The sequence below is a fragment of the Xiphias gladius genome, chromosome 21, assembly GCF_016859285.1.
Source record: "Xiphias gladius isolate SHS-SW01 ecotype Sanya breed wild chromosome 21, ASM1685928v1, whole genome shotgun sequence".
Lineage (NCBI taxonomy): Eukaryota > Metazoa > Chordata > Actinopteri > Istiophoriformes > Xiphiidae > Xiphias > Xiphias gladius.
The window spans coordinates 1399190-1423408 of record NC_053420.1 but is presented as its reverse complement, the minus strand read 5'-3'; the positions used below and the strand labels follow the sequence as shown (position 1 = coordinate 1423408).

General features: G+C 44.1%; 1 protein-coding gene across 1 annotated transcript in view; it reads right to left on the bottom strand.

Moving 5' to 3' along the window:
• Nucleotides 1-23730, bottom strand: part of dag1 (dystroglycan 1) — a 117433-nt gene extending 93703 nt beyond the window's left edge. Inside the window, exons 1-2 of the mRNA XM_040159020.1 lie at nt 23438-23730; nt 7398-7492 (exon numbers count right to left, since the gene is read on the bottom strand). The gene's annotated coding sequence lies outside the window, so the exon portion shown is untranslated. The remainder of the gene's footprint in view (nt 1-7397; nt 7493-23437) is intronic.
• Between the last annotated feature and the right edge of the window lie 489 nt (nt 23731-24219).

Below are 24219 nucleotides of genomic sequence, written 5' to 3'. Positions count from 1 at the left end.
TCACAGTAAATGTTGTGGCAATTGTGAAAACTATAGCAACTCCTCTGTCGGCCCGGTTGCTCCTGGTAGTGAATAAAAACGCCTCCAAGTTCTTTGCAAGAAAAAACCCAGTGTTGTTTGTTTCAGGTTCTTCCCCCAACCGCCAGCTTTCTTTCTCTCAGTCTGTACCAGCTCTTTGCCAGTCTCATTATCTGGGCCTTCCTTTCTTCTCCTCTGGCTTTTAGCTCCTCTCTCTGTCCTGTCAGCTCCAGACTTTATTACCTGTCCCTCCTCCTCCTGCTGCTCCCCTACAGTGCCGGGCTGATCCAGTAAAACATCTGTTTCCAAAGAAGCTGGCACCGTAAACGGCCCCCAGCTCCTCAGTCTCCTTACAAGGGCGCTCGGTCTGAACTAACAGTGACAGAATAGCACTCTGAGGTGTTGTCCTCCCTCTGTTCCCTCCGCCTCCTCACCGCATATTCTTCACGCTGAACGGACAGAGAAATAGCACTTCGTACTTTCTCCTCGGAAGCCTCTCTCCTGCTCGCTTTCATTTTTTCATACCTCTGTGGCCCTCTTGCTCCCTTCCTTGCCCTCTCATTATTTGTCCCTGTAGTTGTCCCTGCTCTGGACTCATCTTAATTCCCTGTCCTCCTACTCAGAGTCTCCCTCATTCCTTCTGCCCCGATGTGCCCTCCTCCGTCCCTGTTTTCCTTTACACTTGTTTATTGTTTTATAGCTGCTGTATTTGGACAAGGTCCTGGCTTTAGCACCTCCTGGTCAGCAGATGACCAGCTGTCCCTGGCTCGGAGGGGGGTAACATTCGGTCTGGTGGAGTTTTCTTTTACCAACTTGTTTATTTTTTTCCATTTCATCCATCATTCCCTGATCTATTTCTTTCAGTATTTCTGCGACATTCTTTCATCTGATTTATGGCTTTTTTTTTTTTTAAATACTTTCCTTCATTTCTTCCTTCCTCTTTCATGACACTTTACGGACCCCCTTGAGGGACAAACAGCAGTCCTTGCCTTCTCTCCGGGGGGGTCAGAAGTCAGGCTCGGCTACACAGCAGGTCACAGATATTATCTACTTTTCCTTGTAGTCACTGCAGATTGAATGCAGATCTTCCAGCCAGATTTCATGAAAATCTGAAATATGCAACAGGCTACATGTGGAGACTTTCCACACTATGAACGGACAACATGGAGAAAACTAGAAACAGGCAGAATGTTGAAGTTGATGTACAGTGGGCAGGGATTGGAAATATATGCTTTTGCGAAAGGTGCAACTTTCAGGTCGTCGAGGGAAATTTTACAAAGTATTGACTTGTGATGTTCATATGTCTAAGTTGGATCCATGATCCCGGGACACATCAGGCAGCTTTGTTTGGGTTGCTGTGACAGAGGTTTGTGTTGCTAGGCGGTTCCAGCTCCAGCCTATGTGGTGCCCTAGTCAAGATCTGTTCACAAAATCAAAACGCTGCCTTCGCTTAGTCACGTACAGGAGCAAAACAATTCCACTACTGTAATTACTCTGAGAAAAAAAAAAAGCAATCCGGTCACTTGCGTGAGCTGAGAACTTGCTGCAAAAGTCCTGCAAAATTTATTTGGATAATCCACAGGTAACAGAGTTTGGAGGAAAAAAAAAAGGCCACCGCTGCATGAATGATCTCACTGTATAAATCTGAATCAGTGTGAAACAGCCCACAGAAAGCCAACGGCTGTTAGATCCTGGTATGTAGGATGAATGTGTAAAATTACAAGCTGTGCGTCATAAATCTGGGGAATGCAGACGCAACACACTAATCCCCGCTACTGATGGTCACAGGTATTTAACTCGCTGACAGTTGCGAGTGACAGGTTTGGGAAAGAATCAGCCATATGCACGTTTGGAGAGAGTGCACCTCAGGCAGCAAGTCACGAAAACTGCTCGCCAGTTGGTCCGGGCAGGCAGAAACACTAACAAACATAATCTATCGACATAGAGTGCGATTGTCTCTGCAATTTGCATGTATGACTGAGCCTCTTCAGCGACCTGCCAACCCCCCGCCCCAACCCAGTATTTGCTTAGACTACCTAGGCCTGCAGCCAGCCCTGTGCTAAGTGTTAGGATGTAGACTTTTCACTCCAGCTTTTAATCGCAAACAGGTTTTCATCTCTTTTAACTTCCAGTGATTTTTCTATGGGAGAAAAAAAAAAAAAAACTTCACCGCACCAACCCACCCCTTGCCTCAATCCACACTTTACCCCAAAACTTTGTCTAATCGGTGCCAAAGTTGTTTCACTTTCCTAAACTTAACAATTGGCTTAACGATTCATACAACTGAGGGACAATGGTGTGTTCAATTTCCAACTAATTCAACAAATTCCTTTTGTGCCTAAATGTAATCTTGACTCTATTCATGTCTCAAATACATATCTACTATTCATATCATTTAATTTTAAGATATTATTTCTCTCTTAGCTACTTTTCACCCTCTTTACCTCTCTCTATTTGTTTAACAGAGACCATGGAGCTTCCAGTACTGTATTATATTCATTATCCAATTTCCACTCTCTACCCCTCTTCTTCTCTCTTCCTTCCTCTTGCCCTGTGTGATTGTTTCTCTCTCTCTCTGTGCAGTGAAATCCTTTTCCTGCGGACAGTACCGTATCTTCCCCTCTCCCTACAGAGGGTTACGGTCCTTATCGGCCTTCTCAGAGTTTCCAGATACCACACAGATGAAAAGTGAGCAGTGAAAGTTGCTGAAATTAACCACCCAGCACGCAGTCCCTTTGTGGCTTCCTCCCCAGTCCGCCCAACCGGCGAGGTGACACGTCAGTACTCATTAAAGTAGATGACACAGGAAAATTGCTGGGAGCAAATGCAAACACAATGCATTTGTCCAAGTAATCATATTAATGTACTTTTGGCTATTGTACATTCAGATATTCAGAGAAGGTCTGTGTGGGCTGTTTTATTTTTCTCTTTTTTTCTGTTTCGTCTCTCTGGAGCTCATAAATCAAGATGTAAATTAAAGCATGGGCACTGGGTGTGCCGTCAGGAAATACCATTGTATTATCTGGCTGGTAAATGGGAATGAATTAGAGGAACGGATGGCTTGTGGTGCATTACAGGCAGAGCAGTCTGTACTCTTAAGATAAAATTATATGCATGTTGAAGTGTTAAATTTGGATTAAAATACAATTTTAAATTATAGCTATTGTTTAAAGCTTGGGTATGTGTAATGGATATATGGATTTTTCATTGTCAAACAGAACCTCCGTATCAAAAGTGCACTGTTTTGCATTTCCTGCGCCCAGAGAGTGCTTCCTTTTCCATTTAAATATTAATGGTAAGAGACGTCACATGAGTTTTACTTAGAGACAATACGATATTATATACCTGCAGTTCTAAGCGAGAGATTTCGTTAACGGCATAGAGAGCTGTGTATGTACTGGAGTACGAAAGTTCGTGGTTGGGATACATCTCTTCTAACAGCAACAAAGAAATCCAAACTTGTGAGGAATGTATGTAATTTTTGGTTAAATTTCTGTCAGACTTTTAACGGTTCTGTCGTCTTCGGTTTATTACGCGAGTTGCACTGAAAAGCTCTGAATTCTCCAGGAATCTACCATTTCTTCTTCTGTTTGGCAGCATAAACAGGCAATAAATAATGGGATATGTCTACCATTGGAAAGGAAAAGCCTCTACACTGCTCTCTTCTTTTGTGGATTGACTGCCTGATTTTACTAAAGCTGCAGACAAACATCTGCTCTGTGTCTGGAAGCAAATCGATAGCCAGTCTATCTGTAATTAGTTAGAGCAGCAGTAGTGATATAGCAAGTTGAAAACCTCTCAGACTGTCTGCTACACTGGATGACTTCCACAGTTAAAAAAAAAAAAAAAAAAAACTATCCCAGGAACAGAAGAAAGACAGAAAAGGGGGATAAAGAGTGAAGAATGGGTGGCTCAGATTTTACTTTTAGGGGAAGAGCAAAGAGGAGGCGATGACTAGAGAAAGACTATAAAAGAATTATGCCACGTGAACGAGGAAAAAAAGGCTTTTTTCAGTATTTTGTCCTTTAAGGAATTTTCAGGTCAGGTGTCCAGGTGGGTCGGGGCCAGGTGAAGGGCAACTGCTACGGTGTCATCTGTAAAACAGTTGCAGCAATAAACTACAGGGGTTCCAGCGCGGCGGGACTTGTGGTCTTAAAGTGCCTCATGACTGCACCGGAGAAGCACTGGGTGATGGCTGTGTACGTTTTATGGGCCTGGAGTCGGTGTTGTCTGCTTAGGCCCCTTGGAGGACGGTGGTGGTCTCAGACCATACGGGGAAAAGATGGCTGCGAGCTGATCAGTACATTACGTGAGCACCTGACCGAGAACATTTTCAGGTTCCACAGTCTTATCGTGGTTGAATCTGGAAAGAGTCCTCCTGGTGTCAGCTGAGGACCGGCAGAGAACCTGGTCAGTGGGATGAGGGACGTCTTCATCATTAGTAACATTTTCATCTAAACGTGGCACAAATTTAAACTATATTTCCAGAAAATCTGCAAAAGAAATATCAAAATCCAGTGTTTCCACCCATCACTGGTACGCAAATGTTAGGAGTCGGTTCAATGGGAAAAACAATAACTGATGGGGGAGGTGGTTTGTGTATCAAGCTGAGGCACTGCTGCTCTTTCAGTTCACCCCTTCCCTTTGTACTGCATCATTCCCCCGCTACGCAGTGCACAGTTCACGCCGGCTGTAGAACATGGTGACCAGATGCACACACGGAAAAACCCCTTTGAGAAACCGGCCAGGAACAACAAATGTGCCGTGATTTTTGTGGACCTGGAGAGAACATTACATCTCCGCTTGGCAGAGAAGTTGCTTGTCCTGGATATTTGTGATTGTTCATAAATAAAAGGCTCTTTGTGTGTAGAAGACTCCTACTGCCTGGAGTGGAAGGGAATGGGCAGAGGGCAGATGGAGGTGTTTCACTGCTCAACTATTTTTAGCAGATGGAGGTGTTTTACTGCACGACTATTTTTAGCTGGAATGCAATGTAACTATGTAAACTCCCGGGGAAACAGAGCTAAATAGGACACAATATGTCTGCTGTGTGTCTGTCTAGTAAAGATTTAACAAATGAAGATGACAAAGTGAAACAAGAGCACAGAGAAAAGCGGCCTGAAAATAACTCACTGACAAATTCAAATGCTCATTGATTCGACCTGCTCTCCCATCGTGCCTGCACGCTCCTCTTCCTCTCTTTCGTCTTACTTTTTCTAGACAGTGCTTCAGTGTTTTGCCCACCCGACTTCTCTACACTCCACAACACTAGAATAAGTGTCAGAGCATGAAGGCACCGATTTCTGCTCGAGATATGAGAAATGTACACTGCGGAGTTAACCCACATAAATCATCCCGAGGAGCCGATTCATGACTTGGCATCAGACCGCAACAGACAGCAGCCAGGGCACACGCAAAGATGCGTACACAAGAAAACGCATGGTCACACCCACATAGTAACAGACCTTCACAGGCCCACAGGCCCACAGGCCCACACACACAAATAAACACCTTAACCCTAACTGTAATGATACTCATTGTTATCAGCCGCTCTTGACACAGTAATACCTCACGTGAACCTCAAGTACTCTGTGTCTGTTTTCTCAGTCACGCTAGCAGCACGGCTCCAGGGATGGCAGTCTGTCTGCCAGGCCGACACCTTGGTCCGGCCTGAAGTATCTCGACTATGGGATGGATTGCCGTGAAATTTGGTACAGATGTCCAGGGTGCCCAGAGGATGGATCCTAATGACTCTGACTTTTTATCTGGAGCCACCGTGAGGTCAAAGTTTTCATTTATTTTGTGAAAGTATCTCAACATCTGCTGGATGGATTGGCAGAACATTTGGCGCAGACATTCGCGATTCCCAAACTTTTCCTCGTGCTTCACCCTGAGGTCCACGTTTGAGGTTTTCAGTGAAGTATCTCCACAACTATTGGATGAATTGCCATGAAATGCGGTTCGGACATTCATGTCGCCCTCAGGATTAACTTTGGTGATCCACTTACTTTTCCTCTAGCGCCATCATCAGGTAAACATTTGCTACGACACAAACCCAAGATGGTGAACATTATACCTGCTTCACATCAGCATAGCCATTTTGAGTACATTAACATGCTGACATTAGCATTTAGCTCAAAGAAACGCCGTGTCTAAGTACAGCCTCTCAGGGCTGCTGGCGAGGCTGTGGACTCTCAGTCTTGTTTTTCTCTCTCCCTCACACACACACACACACACACACACACACACACACATTGATCACGACACCCATGGGACCACCAGGCTTTGTTGAGGATTCAACTTCTGGGAATCTTTGTTTGGGAGTTAAGTGGACTAACAGGAGGAACATGCATACACTGACAAGTCGCAGGAAAAACAAAAAAGCACATTTGAAACACTTTAGAAAGTCAGTATATGTGGGTGGTGGGGCAGAAGGTCAGCAGCTCCATCTTGGCCTTATTGGAAGCTACCTGTACATGTGCCTGCCAGGGAGTGAAAGGCCAAAAGTTCAGCTATTTGTGGAAAGCCACGCCTCTTCCTGCCCTCATGCCATGGTGATTAGCTCCTCAGGCTCATTAGTCATGCATATTTAAATCTGAACACATGCTGCTCCTGTTTTATTTGCATTCTTAAGCCTCGGCAGGGAAGATGATGATACATTTGCATACTTACAGCAGCCCACCGGAGATGGAAATAGCTGCAGACCCTTTTAAGAGTTGTGTAACCACAACAACAGTGGTCATTATGTTTTTCCCACCCTACCCCCTCAAAACATCCCTTTTTTCTTCTCATATCCATCTGCCCACTCAGTCTTTAATTATCTGGTTTTTATATTTTTGTTTAGCAAGAACAAAGAAAGAAAAAACGTAAGGCAGCTTTCTTGGAAAGTGGGACTGATAGAGTGTGGATGGGTCTCAAAGTTTGCTTAGACTTCAAGCTGTGTGTTGACAAAGTTCTTTCCTTAAAGAGCAGTTTGTCAGATTATATCAATTCCCAAGTGGCAGGAAAAAACAAACAAAAAAAAACAGTCACTGCAGGTTAAAGTAATAACTGGTAACACAAAATGAAAATTAAATCATAGTAATTAAGCAAAAGCCTTGATGAGAAGAGGAATAAAACCTTCATTTAATAGAACACTGCTATTCTACAGGTGTCAAACAAGTGTTTCCAGGAAATTAATCACAGCTTTCATTAGTGACCGAAAAACTATCCTTTCGTGAAACAATTAAGTGACGCCTGAACCCAAATTTCCCAGAAAACAGCTCTGATGCTAGCTACAGAATATCCATAGGACCGCTCCTCCAGCTCCTCACGCTGATGTCAACTGATGTCATGCTGCCGTTTCTAGAAGCTGAAGGCGTACGCGTTTGTGTTCCTACCTCAGCCGCGGGTGTAACGTCCACTTCAAGCCGGGAAATGTGAGGCTGCTGTCATAACCCTGGGTCTCTGAAACTCCCCGTGGAAAAAGGTCGCCCTGAGAAAAGACGTTCAGAAATCCCAGGTCATTACCAACTTTTCACTGTTTTATGACTCTACCAGAAACCAGATATTTTTACAGCAAGTCTGACTGTGCACCAATAATTGGACTCACAGCGATGAAGTCCCGTCAAAAGCAATCAGTAAATCTCAAACCACGGCCTCATGAGAGTGACAACTTGTTTGTTTCAAGTTAGTACATGGCATATGGCACAGAAGGCGAGGTTTAAAAAGAAAAAAGGAGGATATAAATACTGCTCATCATAACAAAACAAATTCATTAACACATTATCCGCTCTTAATTTATCTTTTATCCAAAATGTGTCTCTAATCTCGACAGAATGAAGAGATGGGATGGGACCGATAACAGTTTCTTCAACACACTTTATAGCCAGGACACACTGTGTGGGTGAAAGTGGGCTCTTTATTTGTTCATTCATATCCTTCAGTCATCAATCCAGTGGATGATTCTCTTTTCTTTTCTAATGTTTGGATTTCAGAGTTCTTACTCGTTTAACAAGCTATTATCAGCTTACGCTTCCTATTTTGTGTTGTTTAAAGTTGAGACACACACACAGACTCACAGCTTGATTTTCTCTGAAGACACGATTAAAAGCTGAGACTTATGAGATGAATAAGAAGATGCAATAATTAAAATTATCTAGTTAATTAAACAAAGTTTGAGCTGTCATCTAAGAGTGGTGCTAAATTTGACACACAGAACAAGCATTCAGTCATCAGACCGTATGTCCTCTACAAAGAAACGTGGGCCGCATGCCCAGCTGTCCTTGGAAAAGATTTATGCACATACAGTAGAGGTTTATTGATCTAAGTCGTGATGTAAAGACACACAAACACAGAGCAGAGGAGAGAGAGGAGGATGGAGACAACGCTCTCCACTACTACTTTCTCTCTTTTTTTAGCCTCCTGTACGTTACAGGAGGAAACGCTGCTTTTATCAAAGTTTCTCCCTAAGACCTTCTTATGGACAACACTTCAACAATTTGAGACATTTTCTTGAGAGGCAGAATCACATACAGTAAACCTTGACATGGGGCGAACTGAGCAGTTTCACACAAGGAGAAGCACTGGCACCTAAAAAGAACAAAGTCATTAACATGCAGCTTTACGCCTCCTGACAGCTTAAAGCCAGACTATGTAGCTTTTGAAGAACAGCGCCTACAAATGACAGTTATTGGATGACATTAAATGCAAAAAGTTCTGTTGAAGCATTTACTTAAACTTCTAAGCTGTTTGAACAGTAGCACAAGTGGTGGAGCAGAGAATATAATAAAGTTAGCAAACTGACTCAGTCGTGTCTTATACAGCAGTTCGTTACCTTAGGTTCTCAAGCACGAGCCAACGTCAGCCGGCCCGGGCTACTGGTCATACCAGACCAAAACAGGCTGAAGCAGCAAATCCCCTCCGTGTATTAAATTAACAAAATGTGTGCCTTGTTGCTTATGAATTCTACTTGATTGTGTTATTTCTTAACTCAAAAGTGACATGGTTTTACTTTATGGCTTCTTCATCATTGGCAGCGTACTCCACTTGGTGCTTGTTGAACTTGTTGAAAGCAAAAAAAAAAAAAAAAAAAAAGCCACAGTGATCTATCCCTCCAGCATCCTGCTGCGGCACAGTGCCAACTACTGCAGTAAAGGTGAATTTGAAAAACGATACAGTACAACTGCAAAGCATGGGACTAATGTCTCTAAACAGCTGAGAAGTGTATTTCTAGCAGTGGATTTAATGTATTCGAATACTGTCACTGGTAGCTTGTAAAATTACGCCTCCTCTCCGTCGTGTGGCAGACTTGGAAATTTAAACAGACTGTCCAGTAAACAAGCAGTCACACTACGGCAGCGAGAACCGAGCTACGTTTAGTGACAGAGTGTCCTTGAGTACCACTTTCTTTGAGCAGCTTTTGAGAAACACAAAAAGGAAATCCGAAGGGTGTGTCGGTGAACAGATAGTTTGTCCGACACGGAGACAAACACAAAGGCAGACACAGGGACACCCGTGGAGACGGCTGAGGGTCCAAAGAGATCGGTAGATACATGGCCCGTCAGGTAATTAGACGGAGGACGGGCTGACAGTCAAGCTACAATGTGGGCCCCAACAAAAGTCTGATTACCCTCAGGGTCAGTCTGGGGTCATGAAAGACCCCCAGTTTTCTACTGTGTTAGACTAACAAAACCATGTATCAGCTTTCAGTCAGGGTGTCAGAAAGAAAGAAAGATAGATCCTGGTTGGGTGAGAGAACACTGAAGGTCTCACTGCAATCTCAAGAGTAAGCCAATAAACAGCTGGAAAGCATCCAGCAGATTATATAAATATGTAGAGGCACTGCTGATACATCAATGTGATTACAACAGAGTTTGTGTTGTCTCGCTTTTGTAGAAATAATCAATAGAGATTACATTATATTGCTGCATCTCAGCAGCCCCTGTTGAAGACTAACGTTTGCAGAGATGAACTGCAAAAGAAAAACTCTTCTGAACTCTGCTGACCTCAGAAGAGATCCCGGTGTTTTCGTTGCAGCGAGGATTGCTGTAGGATGCACGGTGAAAAAAAAAAAAAAAGTTAGATGCACCGCGGATCACCTGCAAAACGTCCGTTTTGAAGTGAGGTGTCCAGGGAAGCCAGGAAACACTGTATCACCATTTACTGAGCAATGACAACGTTTTATTTTTTATCTTCCACCTCCAATGTTTTCACAGTCGTCGTTTTCTACAATATTTGCACGGTGTAGCAAAGGTTAGGGAAAGGTTCTGGTTATGGCAAATAAACTATGATTGGTGCTGTATGGTTAAGGTTTTTTTCAACTGGTCGTGGTTACAGTCTGTGATGGGGCAGAATCTCATCTCCTGCATGAAAGTCAGGTTGGAAGTGGTGGACGCTACATGCCCACCTCCACCCTCACTTTCTGCCTCTGTACGCCCTGTACAGGGAAGACTACTTCCTGCATGACCACTGAATGTTGGCACCGGTCGCCAATCAACCGACGTGGACATGACTCCCAGGGATACTGGGCTTCATGGCCAGCTCTCAAAAGCTTGAAATGACAGGTATAGCTGCCATGTTTGACCAGACAAAGAAGAAAGTGCAAGATTCGGTCAATAGGAAATTTATTATCTTCCATCAAAGAAAATCCATGGTGCACAAATCTGTCGTGTTGCACTGTTGAACAGGATTTTCACAATAATACAAGATTTACCCATTACTTACTCTTACTCATTAAAAAAAAAAAAAAAAAAAGTCAAATCTAGTTGAAGCTAATGGCACCCGTGGGACATAGGGACACGGGGACAAAGAGCCAGAAAGCGAGGCAGGAGAGTTGGACTGTCTTTCAGAACAACAAGCAGTTGTGTTCAAGGAGCTCACACATTTCATCGCCAGAAAGCGTCACTCTCCCATCCTGCTCTTCCCTCCCCTTTATTCTGCATTTCAATTGGACTCTGATTCTGCCCCCCCCGACTCTCTAACACACTTGTGCACCTCTCTGTTACTCTGTTTTTCTTCTGTCTCTGAAGTCACTCTTTGTCTAACCTATTTCTCTCTCGCCAACCCCCACCCCCCACCCCCCACTTTCTTCACTCCCTTCATCTCAACCTCTTGGCCGCTCTGTCTCCCTTTATCTGGATCTCTGCTTCTTCCTGCATGCCTCTCCCTTTCATCCACTGTCCAATTATCTGCCGTTTCTACCATCTTTCCCCCCGTCCAATCTGGCAGCACAGAATGGAGCAGCAGTAGAAGCAGGCAGTGCGGACTGCCCACAACTTCTCCTCCTTTGATTCAGATTGATGCCGAGTGCCGTCGGGTCAAAATCGTCGCCCACCACTCTGCTGTGGCACTTCTCAGACGGAATGAGGCAGAAAATGATTATTCTCGTTTGGGAGTTTCTTCCTGTCTCGGGGTTCTGGGTTCAGTTTCCTCGTGGCAATGTTAGGACGAAGAAAAAGGATGGAAAAATAACATTAGGAATATTAAGAATCAAATTGAAACGTGATCTTTTGATCTCCGATCCCTGTTTTCCATCTCGTCTTGGTCAGTTATTCTCTCCTTTCACTCCTTCCCTTTCTCCCTCCCTTTTATCTCGGACATTTGGACTGAATTTTTTTCCCCCTCCCATTTCCATTTCTTTCCACTTCTCATTTTCAGTTATTCCACCTCTTTCCACATCTCCGCCTGAAGTAATGAATACAATTGGGTTTATCGATATTAATCCTGGCACATTACCAAACAAGACAAATCATTTCTAATGTACAGTGCGTCAATACCAAAACTGCGCAATCATCAATTCTATCTCAAAGTATCAATTTCTTACATTACAGGACCATTTTTCTCCTCTGACTCAGGCTTTCACTGGATTCGATACTACATTTTAATGTTCTCATTGTTATAAGAACATTTTTCACACATTGAAAGTTAAATGAAAACTGATTCTAAATTCTTACTTACTCCCACGCTTGCGCTCTCGAGTTTTCTAATGTTTTCCTATGATAAGAAAGACATTTGAGAAAAGATTTGCTGGGGTAACGTCGGGAGAAGCGAGCGGCTTGGGACAGGAGCAGGAGTTTAACTTTACTTATTACCAAATGCGGCTAGCACGCAAAAGTCGGCCAGCGTAGCCAGGCTGCCCCTTGTTAGCCTTCAGTTAGTCAGAATCCCAGTCCTGGTAGATTAGTATTAAAATGGATTTGTGACATGAACATTGTATTTTTACCGTTTACTCCATGATTGGCACAACAAAAGATAAAGCTGTTGCGACACAAAGTAAAATCCTTCCCTCAAATTATAAAGCACTTTACAATGTTTTGTTGGCTGATGAGGCTTCACCATTCAATGATCTGTTCTTCAAACCGAACTTCCTGCTCAATCGTCTCACCTGTAGCTGAAACAACGTGCCCCCACCCACGCAGCCCATTGCATTTTTTTTAATGCAAAGCTGTTTAAGGTTTAAACACCCGCTACAAGTGTTTTCAATCAACTTGTTTCAGGCTTTGTAGCTCACTAATTAACAAGTTATGTCTTGTTATTTTTTAATCTGTACAAAACCTAAAAATCTTGTTTTATGAGCACTTATGTGCCAAACTATTTTCTCGGCGTTAGGCTAGCCCTCTGTTTCCTGTTAGCGGGTTATTTCTTATTTAGCGTACGGATGAGAAAATTGATACCATTCTCTTATCTAACTCTTGGCAAGTGCATACAGGATATTTCCCAATATGTCAAACTTTTCCTTTAAACTATTATGTTTGGTATTGATTCATATTTTCCAAAAGTAAGACCTTTTTTTTTTCCTTTCTATTGTGAAGCGGCTGAAGAAAAGATCCGGTTTTGCTTAGTGAAAACAAAGCTGTGACCATACGACACGGCTCCACATGAGTCACAGAGTACTGTGAATTATGCAGGACCTACCCACAGCTGAACACAGGAACGCAAGATGTCATTTAAAACATTCGCCGTTACATGCAAGGACATGTTCAAATGAGTTGTGTTTGACATCAGCTACATGCAAACACGACCTAAATGTCACAGCGGAAGGGAAAAGCCAATGGACTCGGTACACATGGCCGGTGGCTACAGAAGGGTAGAGTTGGAGCAGCAGCAAGAACAAAGGCAGAAAGCAGCAAGAACAGAAAAAGTACAGGAGAGAGTTAAAGAGACAAGACCCATTTAAACCGCCCAGTGAACACTGGCAGACTTTCCTACACTGGCACAACCAGGAGGAGACAAAAGGAGGGAGCGTCAGTACGGTTTGTTTGAGAATGTTCTTTTTGACGAGTAGAACGCAAAGTTTTCGACGAACCATCCCGGCAGTGCTGGATTATCCACGGAGCTCATCGGACCGTTTATTAATAGGACTGAAAATAGCTGGGGAGGGTCTTTCCCAAGTGGGAGTGGAGTACTCCTATATCATGTTTGGATGAATTTTGTCAGATTTTCTGATAGCTCTTTTTTTTTTTTTTTTTTTATTCTGAATTTGATTTCTCTCTCTTAGTATCTGAGAGTCGGCCTCTCACCTCTGTGCTGTAGGTCCGACGTCAACACACGCCACTGAGGTTCACCAGGTTTATAAATGTGGGCTTTTTCCAGTAAATTGCTACATGAGCTGCGGCATATCTGTGTAAACATTCCCAGCATACCAATCAGTGCTGACACAAACCACACACACACACACACACACACACACACACACGCATACAGTAGCTCTACACACGAACAAGAACACACACACACACACACACACACACACACACACACACACACACACACACACACACACACACACACACACACACACACACAGACTCCAATCTCTCTCTCGGAGCCCCAAGGGTCCATGTGCCTGTACGTACCCAGGTGGTTTCTCCAAGTTTGGGCAATTACTGACAAAACTGCAGCGTCAAGGAATTAAAACATGAATAACTTCATTTAAAAGAAAAAAAAACAAAAAAACATTTGAGTTCACGGTGTATGTCTACGGACAGTTCATAACTTAAATGTCAGTATCTGATTTTACAGAGGAGCAGCAGTTTTCTAAATGGAGTGTGTCATGCATGAAATGTTCTTTTTTTCCCCCCACACAAATCCACTGTTATTATACAAGATGTAATAGCAGTCAGCATGTTTGGAAAATGGCATCGCTGAACTTCTTTGTCCATGAATGTGACTTGGAGGTATAACGTGGTCACTCACTAACATCAGTGTGTGCTATGTTTGCGAGAGAAGGGAGGAAAACTGAGCTGTAAGGTTAATTGTTGACCTTTGAAACATTAGTTTGTTAAAAACTTTTCCTCTCTTCTTCTCCTTCTGGAGCTTTCACTCACAACTTGTTGCCTTCATCAGTTTACCCACTCGCTCGGCTTTGGTCGTGTAGTTACAGTTGGTCGTATATAGCTTTCTGTCTGCTGGTGAGGGCCACAAAATCGAGCAAGGGGACCTTGAGTTAAGAATTCTGTGTCACAGTGGGGGAAAAAATGGCCAGAACAACGACCGGGTATCGCACCACTCAAAAACAAGTGGGCCATGTTTTCCCCCCATCTGGACTGCAGCTTTCTGGAGGATGAATCAGAGCTGACGTAAGCTTTAAAACGGACACAGTTCGTATCACAGATAACAGCCAACTCTTCGCTCGTGGCTTTAGATCTTTCAAAAGTGAAAAAAATGTGTCTGTTTCCAGGCTGGCGATTCTGTTATTTCCTGCATGTTCCGAAGATTTAAAAATCAAGGACATGTCTGTTTGAATTTTTTACCTACTCAAAAGCTTTTTGGAGGGATTATAGCTCTGAATCAGACCCATTTCAAAAGATACAAACTGTTTTGACCAGTGCAATTAAGGCGCCACCAGTGAGTATTGAACCCAGTCCACCAGTGGGAGAGAAAGCGGTCGTTGAGTCCATGTAGCTCCAAGTCAAAACAACAAAGCCTGATGATTTGAAAGTTGGCCTGTAATGATTCCATGTATTCTGAGTATAAATATACATTTTTAACATTCATACAGGTTGTGAAACGAACACGAAGTAACAAAGACAAAATTTGAGACGAGGTTTAAGAAAAAAAAAAAAAAGACACTGGCAAAACTGGCAATAGTTCTGCCTAAGAAGATTTACCTGTACGCACACGCACCCACACACTCACTCACTCACTCACGAACTCACACACACACGTGCAGACACGCACGCCGACACACTAAAGTGCAAAACAGGTAAACTTATTTCCCGGCCCCTTTGTTTCTTCAAGGTACCTACTTTATATGTCTACCTCTATCTCTCGGCTCAGTTTGTCTCAGCCCCGGTCTCTCTCCCCTTATCAGCTCCTTTCCACACCGGCCTCGCGCTCTCTCTCTCCCTCCCTTTGTCACTTTATCTCTCTGTTTTGCTCTCTCTCTCCCCCTGTTTATTTTTACATCTCTTATGTGGTCTTGCTCATCCGTAACCTGACCTAGATACAGCCAGCAGCTGTCTATCTGCCAGTCAGAAGCTACTCAGCCCTGCCCTAATATGTCGCCTGGCTGGCTGCTTTAGCAACAGCGGGCTGGCTAGTATTATTAGAACGACGGTAACAGTAGCAGCACACAGGGTTACACCGTCTGAGGCAATTTAAACGGCAGGCTCACATACACAAGATACTGTGCAACGCAGACATGCAGAAACACTCACACAAACATTTCCGAATGGTTTAGGGAGGTGGCACATAGTGGAGCACTGAAATACACACACACACACACACACACACACACACAGCGGCAGCAGCAGCGACATTATCTTTTCATAAAATATTTGTTTGTAGCTTATTGACGCTCAAACATAAACACAGATTTGTACAGTGATACTGGTAAAGGGTTGTTACGTGCTACAGTTGACTGCTTTTGTATTATGAATAAAATATTGATCAAATGAGGATTTAGTTCATTAGTGGGCAGAAGGGACAGAGGCAGCGTTAGGCTGTAAAGTCAACAACAGAGAGCAGATGGAGATAAACAGCAGAAAGTAAGATCATTTAGGTTTATGGGAGAGTACGACATGGCACTAAAAGGGACATTTTTCTGACGGCAGAGAAGTGACGTAGTGTCACCTTAAAGGGTCATTACGGCTAATGTGTTAGCACGGCTACGCGTCCAGCTTTCGTGGAGCAACATTAGCCTCCTTCTTCACCGGTTGACTGCTGAGTTCATCTGTCTGCTGGTTGAGTCTCAACAGGTAGTGTACAGCGGGTTTGTGGGTTTTTTGGATGAGAATAGCTTTGTGTTGCCGCTATAAACAGGGTTGATGAGGGCAGTGACCATATAGATAATCAATGGGCCAACAGCAGGCTAAAAAGATGAAATGTTAATTAATAATTTCCACAAAACACTTTTTTTTTTCTGTGAAACAAGTGTCAACTTACATTGTTTAATATTTATCAGTTGAGGACTTAGCTAGCGCTATAAGCTAGGTACTAGGGTGGCAACTCACAGTAAACTTCCATTATTGAATAATTTATTGTTTTCTCTATAAAATTATCCCTAAAGAATTGTAAAATGCCTGGGCCCCAGGTGATGTATTCAGATTTCCTTTTTTATTTGGCCAAACAAAAAAATGAATCACATGCTCACATGTGAGAAGCTGGAATCAGCGAATGTTCGGTACTTTTACTTGAAAAATGACTGAAACGGTTAAGCTGTTATCAAAATAGTTGCCGTTAAATGTTCTATCAGTTGCCTAATGGAATAATCACTGCGGCTCCGCTAGATCGATTCATTTATCATTTGGGTTGACTAACGGCAGCCAGAGTAGCTTGCTATCATATATAGCTAAGTGTTACAGTGGAGCTACTCGCTGAAGCTCGGCCAGTCTCCCACCCTCACCGCGCCGGTGCCGCGCCGTACTCGGACTGGCTGACGGAGCTGGAGCTCCACTGGGGCGTAAACCTGTTGAGCGAAGGTCACCGGCACTGACGCCGACAGGTCGCTGGTTCTTTTCCCACCGGAGTCATCTGAGCTCTAGCATAAATGTTTACACATCCAGTTAAAGTGACGCTACGGACGCTGCAGCGCCCACGTCTTTCTGGTTGAGAGTACATGACTTTGCCTGTGAAACCACGCGTAAGTGGATTTAATTTACTCCAGGCTCCCTAGAGATACGAGGTGTAACCCACCCCGAACATAATCAATGTTACCTTGTAGGAGAGGAGACTGTACGTTTCTTTGTCTGTACGTTACGTTCGGAAACAAATGAACGTACAGTATATTTATTCGTGCGTAGCCCAGACAACGACAGGAAATATTCCCTTCCCTTTAATAACAACGCTTTATGCTCCTTCCTGTATTTTGACACCTGCAATAAATGTGCAAACCCAGTTTGTGGCAAAGTGAAGGTTCACCACTTCAATACGTTTCATCGTATCGAGTTTTAAGACCCGTGGAAGAAAATTTGTAAAAGAAAGTACTTAAAGTAAAAAAGGTTAGCATTGTAATAATATGAATTAATAATAATAATAATAATAATAATACACATGTGGTAAGTATGTAAAGTGTTTAGACTGGTAGGAAATCAGGAGAGATGTGTGTAAGTGTGTACGTGTCAGGATTCAGGGGATTTGAAAGAGGAAAATCAGGGAGCTGAATGTTTGACTGTGGCGTCTGTCTTCTCACCTTCTAAACACACACACACACACACACACACACACACCCAGACCACCCACACTGCAGCGGTCAGCCTGAGAGCCGGTCCCGTTGGCACCTGGTGTCGCCCTCCCCAGTACGTCTCCAGCGTGGCATACTGCATGAGGGCCTACAGAAACACACCCTCCCATAAATACTTGCACACATGGACACACACACACGCAAAAACACAAGCAAGTAGAACCAGGCACAGATGCAGCAGCAATATGAAGCAGGCAGGGAAAAAATAAAAGGGTCCCTGCAGTGGACTTTAATGAGCACCGCAGTCAGACAGAAGTTAATAGTCATGCTAATCTCTAAGCTGCTGCCTCCATCCCTCCATTCATTCTCTTCATCTGTTGTGTTTTCTCTCTCTCATTGTTCACTCTTTCCACTCTATGTCTGTCACTCTCTACTCCATCACTTCCCAACTCATCCTTTGTTTGCTGTTCTCTCATTCACTTCTGCTCTCTGCCTTCTCTCCTCACTTCTTAATTTTCCTCTTTCCTCCTCTTCTCTCATCTCCTTATAGACAAGCACTCCTCAGAGGCCTCTCTGAAACACAGTGTCAGCTCTTCAGGACAGACAGTGTGTGTGTGTGTGTGTGTGTGTGTGCGCGTGTGTGTGTGCGCAGCTTGGCTTGACTTAATTGTGTGCACTTCATATAAAAATCACTTACCGACCTCGCTGAAATAAACTTGGGAAAGAGGAAAGAGAGACGCTGAGACATTTCAAGTGAGAGAAAGAGCACGTCGATGAACAGATGGATCAGACAGACAAGCGGGGAAGGGGGGGAATAAACAAGAAAAAGGAGAGAGGAAGAGAATGAACATTAATGACAAGTGATTGGTTCAAAAGGAACAGAGAGGGGTTAATTGTGATGCGAGCTAACAGAGCTTCTCAAGGGCTTCATGCATACTAAGAGTCAACACTGACAAAGCCCATCACATGTCGTGCCATTGTTTAAAAGGAAAAGGGCTGATCCCCTGACACGGTGGTAGAAAGTCGAACAACACAGCTGCTCTAAAACGGCCCCGTTTCCTAGAGACTACGTTTCCGTACAAGTAAACTGCAACGGCTCTAACGTTTTGTAGAAACCTGGATTCTGGATTATATTTAGAGGCAACGTGTTCTTTGAATGAACGAAGGCTACATTTATCAAAAGGCAGCGGAGTCGCTAGGGCGTGGCGGCGACGGATGACGGGTGTACAAAGACTGTCAGACCAGAGACCAGGTCCACATCCAGAGTCTCGTCTGTGGCTCAGTTTAGACACAGCCACCACTTCGGTTAAGGTTCGGGAAATATGGCGGCTTTGGCTCAATGTAAAAATAAACAGGTTGTGTCTGAAGTCACTGTGAAACTTTCTGTAGTAAACCAGACCAGGATCTTTCCCAAACCCAGACCAGGTGCTGCGAGAGTCTGAAGAACAGAACCATAAAACCAGTTTAATGATGCTGGAGTCTCCACAGGTGGATGTTGCGCTGCAGGATCAGGTATTTTGGTGGAAAACAAACACGTTGTCTCTGAATATTTGACTGATATGATCAGGATCAACGTATTAGCAACTTGCCAAATACGTAAATTAACAACATTTTCTCATGATGTTAATAGAAAATGTGATCTGGACGCAATTACGGCTCCTGCAAAACATATTTGCTGTTGCAGTTTAGTTTTATGGAAACATAATTCCCAGGAGACGGGGTTGGCTAACAACACACAGACAAGGCAGCCATTCAAACACTCATCCCCATGAATAGAACCTCTCAGTTCATGGTCCACTGATAATCTTTTAAAAGCCAATTAATTCAAATTAGGAACCTTAATAAAAGTATAGACATTTTTAGAAAAACAGGCACCGAATGCTACAGTTTTACCCGAATAAAAGATAGAAACCAGCCGTAAAACTTTTACTTCCAGCATCTCAGAAATGTCAACAACAAAAAAATAAGATTGCAAAAGCAAATTTACAATAGTCAGACCTTTAAGTGAAAGTAGAAATACTGCAATATAAAAACCCTCCGTTACAAGGAAAATGTCACTGAAAGTGTCAAATCAGTAAAAGAACGAGTGTATTATTAAGAATCTGTACTTAAAAGTATCAAAGGGAAAATGTAAAAATGCAGACGCATATCCCTGAGAGAGTTGTACTACTATATATTATATTATTATAGTATTATCATTGCTGATGCATTCATGTGTAAGTGGCATTTAACGATCGTTGTTGGTCGAGTTCGAGCTAATTTGAGTATTTTCCTGGAGTTGGGCACTTTAATCAACAGCAAGTTGTGTTTTATCTTCACCTGTTCTGTGTGTAAAGTAGTTCCCGACCACAGCGCTGGAAGAAATGTCGTGGACTAAAACGTTCCCTCTTTCCCTCTGCAGGAATGAAAAATACTCAAGTGAGGTCAACGTACCTCAGCTTCGTCCGGAAACAAAGTACTCGAGTAAATTTCACCACTGTTCACCTTTTTGGTCACAAGCAGCTTGTACAATAAATCGAGCTTTTTAAAATTGTATATACACAATTGTGAAATAAATGTCTGGATGGAAAACCAGTAAGAATTCCCTACGGCCATGTCCTCCCACCACCTCTATAACCCGCTGGCGTTCCACCACAAACACACACACACACACACACACACACACACACACACACACACACACACACACACAGTCTCCACTTATTACCCATTCTAGTTTCGTTCCAGTTACGACACTGCCATAACGTTACACCGTCACACGTTTCCGTGCGGCCTCTCTCTTGCCACCACAGTGAACATACTCTTCGTGGTCGTGGCCTTTGTTTACGCCAATGACTGAATATAAAGACGGACGAGACATGACAGGCCCCCCGAAACCGAAACATCTCCATCGCCCCCTGGTGGCTGGCTGAAGTATAGGTCATAAACCCCGTCCCCTCCATGTTAGCGGCCATCTTCACGGACAGTCGCCGGCTCCCTCCTGACGTACGCGCTCGCTCACAGGGATGCTCCCTCTTGTGGCATAAGGGGCAGTAACTCTTGTCTCCATATGTATGAGCACAGGGACCTGGAGCCCAGTGACTATCTATTAACTGCACCACAACATGGAACAAATACATGTTTTTCGTAACCGGGACATTATAACCTCCTAGCATTAAGTCTGTATTTGCCCATACCGTGGTGCTATAATGGACTGACAAAGTGAGATAAGCAGTAGAAAAGGGAGGGGGCGGCTTTTTCTATTAACTCTGAACTTGTTGTCCTCACATATGGTCAAAAATAAAACTGGGCAAAAGATAAGACGAGGAAAATAAAACGTTTCAAAACACGTTAAGAAAAAAAGAAAATGGTGGAAACATTCGTCTTTCAAAAACTTGGCAATCAGTGGTTTCCCTAAAGCTGTAAAGCTTTTTTTTTTCTCTTTGTCTGGGTTTGTGTTTGTGTGTGTAAGAGAGAGAGGAAAAGAAAAAGGTGACAGAACACAGGAAACCAGCCAATTCTCTGGGGAGAGTGTGTCAACGAAGGAGTTGCGTAAAGAGTCTTTTGATTCGCAGGCCTGGTGGTTGTGTGGCTGCATTGTTTGCTTTCTTTCTCCTCTTCAGGAGCAGTAGATTGCTCGAGTCGCCAGTGGTTTTCATTTCGATTCGCCCCTGGTCCACTCTGACGGTTGCATGAGCGCTTGTCCTTTCCTCCTAATAAATCAGTGGTGGAAAGTAATTAAGTACATTTACTCAAGTACTGCACTTAAGCACAATTTTGAGGTACTTGTACTATGCTTGAGTATTTCCATTTCATGCTACTTTACACTTCTACTCCACTACATTTGTCTGACAGCTTTAGTTACCGGTTACTTTTGAGATGAGGATTTTACACATCAGATAATATAACAAGCTTTTAAAATACAAGACGTTTTTGAAGAGGAAACCAGTGGTTTCCAACCTTCTTGGTTTCTGACGTCTTTCTAACAGCAGAGTGTAGTCGGGGGTCACGGTTCAGATGTCTATGAGTCGTTACCATTTTTCCCTCTAAGCTTCTCACCTGGTTTCATTTCAGTAAAGGTTGAAATGATCCAACATCTATAAACGTCCAAAAACTGAAAACAGGTTTGTGTTTCTTCCTCTTTCCTCTGCCATGAATCACCTGACGACCCCTCAGGTTTACCTGTGACCCCTGTGTATTAAACAGAGAATTAAACCAGCTCCATCTGCAGCAGCTACAACAGCAACATGCTGCTACATCCTGATGCTTCAGTACTAATCATCTAATGATGTCAGGTAGAACAACAGATCGGGCAGAAGGACCAAACCGGTACTTTTACTTTAATACTTTAACTACATTTTGCTGCTAATTCTTATCTTTACATTACTGTATTGGTACTTTTACTGAAGTAAAACACCTGAATACTTCTCCCATCATTGCTAATAGCAACAACAATGGCTCCATTACCAGAACAACCCACATCAAAATGCAGTATGGACAAGAGTTACATCCTGCTTCAAGTCATCCCATGCGGGTTTCATTGTTCCTTGAAGACTGCACACGCCCACCGGACCTCGAAAAGCACATTTGCGTTTGGGAGGCGCCGCCATGTCGTACATCATAACGTACTCCAGCGGTGACATGATTGGTAGGACAGCTGCTTCAGCAGCCTATCGAATCCATCCACTGACACGACTGACACGAGGCCCCCCCGCAAGTCCGAGAGATGTTGATTGGCTTGACGCGATCTGTCCATTGACGAGGGGGGGGGCCCTCCCGTACTAGGTCAGAGCCATTGATTGGCTTAGTGTCTCCCAGCAACATTCTTCAGGTAGGGCCTGCGGGCCTGCGGGGCCGGGTAATTGCGTACTCAGCGTATGGGGCGGCCTTGGCAGTGGGTTAAAGCTAGGGAAGGATCGGGGTCTTACGAGCCACAGTCTTCCTTGGTGCTGTTGCCCTGGAAACTCTGCTACAGTAGAAGTACCGTTGCTTTCAGAGAGTTACAAGTAAAAGTACTTGAGTAAAAATGTGCTCAGATGGAAGTAAAATCTAAGTCAGGTAAAATGTGAAAGTCAATGGATGAGTAAATGTTACGGCTTCACAATCCTCAGGGAGGGTGTGTGTGTGTGTGTGTGTGTGTGTGTGTGTGTGTGGGGGGGGGCATGTTGGTAATGATGGTATATGATGGAGCATCTCTGTGCTACAACAGAAAGTGCATTAAAATATCAGTGCATGCTGTAATAGTTCCCACGTGAGAACTGCACCGACCCCTCGTGTCTCTGGTCCGGCACTTTGCAGTCTGTGCTCACGACCAGCAACATTAAAGCCACTAACTGGGTTTAATGTGGTGGCTGATTGGTGTAAACTCCACAGCAGCCGAAGCCACACACACACAGACACACACACACACACACACACACACACACACACACACACACACACACACACACACACACACACACACACGTACACACACACAGACACAGACAGATACAGACACAGACACGTGTACACACACACACACACACAGACAGATACAGACACACGTACACACACACACACACACACACACACACACACACACACACACACACACGTATACGTACACACACACACACACACACACACACACACACACACACACGTATACACACACACACACACACGTATACACACACGTATACGTATACACACACACACGTATACACACACACACACACACACACACACACACACACACACACACACACACACACACACACACACACACAGCCAAGAGACAAGCGCGACGATGCCAGGCCGGGCAGTGGCTGCTGATGTTGACGGTGAGACACTCACCTGTCTGGACGTCGCTCCGTGAGTCCCCCACGATCTGATCTGGGTCCGGCCGGCTTGTCCATAATAACCGGTCCACTCAGCCTCTGCGTCTCGCTCTGCTCCTCGGGGTTTTCGGACACTGAGCCGAAGGAGCTTCCGCAGTCACAGACAGCAGAAAGGTGGTGCCCCCCCCCGGAGAGAAAAGTTCCTAAGTGAATGTAGAAGTCAATTTAGCTGTTAGCTGTTAGCTGTTAGCTTTTAGCTGTTAGCTTTTAGCTATTAGTTTTTAGTTTTTAGCTTTTAGCCAGTCCCGGCATGCACCTGTTGGTTACGCAACATCGCAGGTGTGTTTGATTTGGGACAGGCAGCGTGCTCACCGGGCGGTGCTTTATATCAGTGATTAATTGAGGGAAGATCCACTTTATTAATCTGATCGTTGTGCGTTTTCCCCGCCGGCCACAAACTGCGGGGCCTGGCCCAGGTGCACACGCTCCTCTCACACCCGCTGACTCCCGGTCAGTGAACTGACGACATTCAGAACGTGTGTGTGTGTGTGTGTGTGTGTGTGTGTGTGTGTGTGTGTGTGGGGGGCGGCTGAGCTGAGAGCGGCTCCTCTCGGGACACGGAGCTCCGTCCTCCATCAGCTTCTTCATCGTGTGACTTAAACAAGAGTAAAATTACTTTTCATTTAACACAGTTCTTAATACAAATGTGGCTCACCCCCCCCCCCCCCAACCACACGCACGACTCAGGTTGCAAACTCTGGCCTCCCCCTCAACCACCTCACTGGGACTTGTGTGCAG